Genomic DNA, 5205 nt, shown 5'->3' on the forward strand with positions numbered 1-5205 from the left:
CCATAAGCCTATTTCATTGATTTGTCTGCCATCTCTAGTGAGATTCTTGCAGCTTGTACCTCAAAGATTCCCAGTTTCTCCATTACAGAGAATGACATGAGGTTTATCCCTGACCCCAGGTCACATAGAGCCTTCTCAAAGATCATGGTGCCTATGGTACAAGGTATGTAGAATTTTCTGGGATCCGGTTTCTTCTCAGGTAATGTCTGTCTCATTAATGCATTCAGTTCATTAGTGAACAAGGGGGCTCATCCTCCCAAGTCTCAGTACCAAATAACTTTGTATTTAGCTTCATGATTGCTCCTAGATATTTAGCAACTTGCTCTTCAGTGATGTCTCCATCCTTTTCAGAGGAAGAATATTCATCAGAGCTCATGAATGGCAGAAGGAAGTTCAATGGAATCTCTATGGTCTCTGTATGAGCCTCAGATTCCTTTGGTTCCTCAAAGGGAAACTCCTTTCTATCCAGAGGACGTCCCATGAAGCTTTTCTCATTGGGACTCACGTCCTCCTCACTCTCTCCAGGTTCGGCCATGTTGGTCATGGTTATGGCCTTGCACTCTCTCTTGGGAGAGTATTGGGAGGAGTTTCAGTAATCTTCTTACTCAACTGACCCACCTATGCCTCCAAATTTCTAATGGAGGACCTTGTTTCATTCATGAAACTTAGTGCAATCTTGGATAGATCAGAGACTATGGTTGCCTGGCCAAAATGGCTCTGTTCGAAATTCTCTGTGTGTTGCTGAGAAGTTGATATAAAAGGTTTGTTATTGCTAAACCTGTTTCTTCCACTATTATTATTATTATTGAAGCCTTGATTAGGCTTCTGTTGATCCTTCCATGAGAGGTTAGGATGATTTCTCCATGAAGGATTATATGTGTTTCCATAGGGTTCTCCCATGTAATTCACCTCTGCCATTGCAGGGTTCTCAGGATCATAAGCTTCTTCTTCAGAAGATGCTTCTTTAGTACTGCCTGTTGCAGCTTGCATTCCAGATAGACTCTGAGAAATCATATTGACTTGCTGAGTTAATATTTTGTCCTGAGCCAATATGGCATTCAGAGTATCAATCTCAAGAACTCCTTTCTTCTGAGTTGTCCCATTATTCACAAGATTCCTTTTAGAAGTGTACATAAATTGGTTATTTGCAACCATTTCAATGAGTTCCTGGGCTTCTTCAGGTGTCTTCTTCAGATGAAGAGATCCACCATCAGAGTTGTCCAATGACATCTTAGACAATTCAGATAGACCATCATAGAATATGCATATGATGCTCCATTCTGAAAGCATGCTAGAAGGACACCTTCTGATCAATTGCTTGTATCTTTCCCAAGCTTCATAGAGGGATTCGCCTTCCTTCTGTCTGAAGGTTTGGATTTCCACTCTAAGCTTACTCAATTTTTGAGGTGGAAAGAACTTTGCCAAGAAGGCATTGACCAGCTTTTCCCAAGAGTTCAAGCTTTCTTTAGGTTGTGAGTCCAACCATGTCCTAGCTCTGTCTCTTACAGCAAAAGGGAAAAGCATAAGTTTGTAGACCTCAGGGTTAACCCCATGAGTCTTAACAGTGTCACAGATTTGCAAGAACTCAGCTAAAAACTGATGAATCTTCCAATGGAAGTCCATGATACTTGCAATTCTGCTGCATTAGAGAAACTAATTGAGGCTTAAGCTCAAAGTTGTTTGTTCCAATTGCAGGAATTGAGATGCTCCTTCCACAGAAGTCAGAAGAGGGTGCAATAAAGTCACCAAGCATCTTCCTTGCATCTCCACCATTGTTGTTGGGTTCGGCCATGTTTGTTTTTTCTGCTTCCTTTTTGAAAATTTTTGTTATGTCCTCTCCAGAGAGTTGTGCTTTAGCTTCTCTTAGCTTTCTCTTCAAGGTCCTTTCAGGTTCAGGATCAGCTTCAACGAGAATGCCTTTATCTTTGTTCTTGCTTATATGATAGAGAAGAAGACAAAGAAAGTATGGAATCCTCTATGTCATAGTATAGAGATTCCTTAATGTGTCAGAGGAAAAGAAGAATGGAAAGATGAGGTAGAGAGGAGAATTCAAACTTATGTAGAAGGAGAGAGTCCGAATTGCTAATTGAGGAGGAGTGTTAGTCCTTAAATAGAGTAAGGTGAAGACGGAAAAGAATTTTTGAAAACAAAATTAAAAAAGTTTTAAAATAATTAAAAAGAATTTTGAAAAAATTGATGATGGTTTTCGAAAATTAAAAGTGAGAAAGTGGTTCGAATTCGAAAATTAGAGAGAAAAATAGTTAGGTGGTTTTGAAAAAGATATGATTGAAATAGAAAACTTTTAAAATCAAACAAAAAGTCAAGTAGTTAATTTGAAAATATTTGAAAATAAATTTTGAAACGATAAAAAGTTAGAAAAGATTTTGAAATTGATTTTTGAAAAAGATATGATTGAAATTTATTTTGAAAAGGATTTGAATTGGAGATTAAAAAGATTTGATTTTTGAAATCAAAGTTGATTGCTTGATTAACAAGAAATTAAAAGATATGATTCTAAAATTCAAATATTGAACCTTTCTTAATAGGCAAGTAAAAACTTAAAATTTTTTAATCAAATCATTAATTGTAGCAAGGATTTTCGAAAATAGTGAGAGAAAATGGAAAGGATTTGATTTTGAAAAGGATATGATTTTGAAAAAGATATAATTTGAAAAAGATTTGAATTAAAAAAACAAAATCTCCCCTCCTGTGCCATCCTGGCATTAAACGCCCAGAATGGTATCCATTCTGGCGTTTAACGCCCAAAATACTACCCTTTTGGGCGTTTAACGCCCAGCCAGGTACCCTGGCTGGCGTTTAAACGCTAGTTTTCCTTCCTCTGAATCTTCAATTCTCTGTATTATTAACTTGAAAAGACATAATTTTGAAAATTTTTTTGAATTTTTAATGATGAAAAACAACAAAATGAAACTAATCATGGAAAACTAAGATCAGATAAACAATGCATGCAAGACACCAAACTTAGAAATTTTCATATGAGAGACACTATCAAATTGAAAATGCACATGAGAAACAACAAAAGACACAAAACACGAGAATTTAAAGATCAGACCCAAGAGAATCATCAAGAACAACTTGAAGATCAATGAAGAACACAAGAACACACTTTCGAAAAATGCAAGAATAAAGACATGCAATTGACACCAATCTTAAAAATTGACACTAGACTCAAACAAGATACCCAAAATATTTTTGGTTTTTTTATGGTTTTATAAATTTGTTTTTGAAAATTTTTTTTAGAAAAAAAGGAATTCTAAATTCTTAATGAGAATTCTAGGAATCATGCAATGTTAGTCTAAAACTCCGGTCCAGGAACTAGACATGACTTACTAGCCAGCCACGCTTTCAGTGAAAGCTCCGTTCCAAAATACTAGACATGGCCAATGGCCAGCCAAGCTTTAGCAAATCATTACATTCAACAGCAAGATTGATAGAAATCAACAAGGTTTTATGATGATAAGTTGAAACCTCAGTCCAAAAGATTAGACATGGCTTCACAGCCAGCCAAACTTCAATAAATCATCATGAAAATCTAGAATTCATTCTTAAAAATTCTGAAGAACATAGAATAATTTATTTTTTTGAAACATTTTTTTTGAAAATAAAAAATAATAAAAACAAAAAGCTTAAAATTAAAATAAAATTACCTAATCTGAGCAACAAGATGAACCGTCAGTTGTCCAAACTCGAACAATCCCCAGCAACGGCGCTAAAAACTTGGTGCACGAAATTGTGATCTCTGAAACGGCACCAAAAACTTGGTACGCACAATCGTAATCTCAACTCTTTTTCACAACTCTGCACAACTAACTAGCAAGTGCACTGGGTCGTCCAAGTAATACCTTACGTGAGTAAGGGTCGATCCCACGGAGATTGTCGGCTTGAATCAAGCTATGGTCATCTTGTAAATCTCAGTCAGGCAGATTAAAATATAAATAAAATATAAAATAAGATAGAAATACTTATGTAATTCATTGGTGGGATTTTAGATAAGCGTATGGAGATGCTTGTTGCTTCTGAGTCTCTGCTTTCCTACTGTTTTCATTCAATCATTCATACTCCTTTCCATGACAAGCTGTATGTTGGGGGATCACCGTTGTCAATGGCTACCATCCGTCCTCTCAGTGAAAATGGTCCAAATGTGCTGTTACCGCACGGCTAATCATCTGTCGATTCTCACTTATGTATGAATAGGATCCATTGATCCTTTTGCGTCTGTCACTACGCCCAACACTCGCGAGTTTGAAGCTCATCATAGTCATCCCATCCCAGATCCTACTCAGAATACCATAGACAAGGTTTAGACTTTTCGGATCTCAAAAATGCTGCTAATTGATTCTAGCTTATACCACGAAGACTATGATCTCAAGGAATTGAAGGCTCTGTTGTCAGGAGAGACAATCAAACGCATGGACCAAGAATCCAAGAGATATGCATTCAAGCGTGTTTTCATGTAGAACGAAAGTGTTTGTCAGGCATGCGTTCATAAGTGAGAATGGTGATGAGTGTCACTTGATCATCACGTTCATCATGTTCTTGTGTACGAATTAATATCTTAGAATAAGAATAAGCTTGAATTGAATAGAAAAATAATAGTACTTTATATTAATTCACGAGCAACAGCAGAGCTCCACACCTTAATCTATGGGGTGTAGAAACTCCACCGTTGAAAATACATAAGTGATAATAGTCCAGGCATGGCCGAATGGCCAGCCCCCAAAACGTGATCAAAGATGAAAAAATAGATTCCAAAAATGATCTAAAGATGAAAGATAAAAAATAAATCACTAAAAGTAGTTTTTATACTAAACTAGTCACTAGGGTTTATAGAAAATGAGTAACTAAGAGCAGATAGTGTAGAAATCCACTTCCGGGGCCCACTTGGTATGTGCTTCGGCTGAGCATTGAAGCTTTCACGTGTAGAGACTCTTCTTGGAGTTAAATGCCAGCTTTGGTACCAGTTTTGGCGTTTAACTCCAGCTTTTATGCCAGTTCTGGCGTTTAACGCCAGAATAGCGTAGAAAGTGGGCGTTCAAACGCCAGTTTGCGTTATCAAAACTTGGGCAAAGTATGGACTATTATATATTGCTGGAAATCCCAGAATGTCTACTTTCCAACGCAATTGAAAGCGCGCCAATTGGGTTTTTGTAGCTCCATAAAATCCATTTCGAGTGCAGGGAGGTC

General features: G+C 36.9%; 1 non-coding gene across 1 annotated transcript; it reads left to right on the plus strand.

Annotated features, from left to right (window-relative positions):
* The first annotated feature begins 1288 nt into the window (after window positions 1-1288).
* On the plus strand, window positions 1289-1392 carry LOC112768739 (small nucleolar RNA R71). The gene has a single exon (XR_003186133.1). It is a non-coding gene; the product is annotated as a small nucleolar RNA R71 (small nucleolar RNA).
* Window positions 1393-5205: the final 3813 nt, after the last annotated feature.

Source organism: Arachis hypogaea, chromosome 17 (assembly GCF_003086295.3).
Source record: "Arachis hypogaea cultivar Tifrunner chromosome 17, arahy.Tifrunner.gnm2.J5K5, whole genome shotgun sequence".
In the NCBI taxonomy this organism is placed as follows: Eukaryota; Viridiplantae; Streptophyta; class Magnoliopsida; order Fabales; family Fabaceae; genus Arachis; species Arachis hypogaea.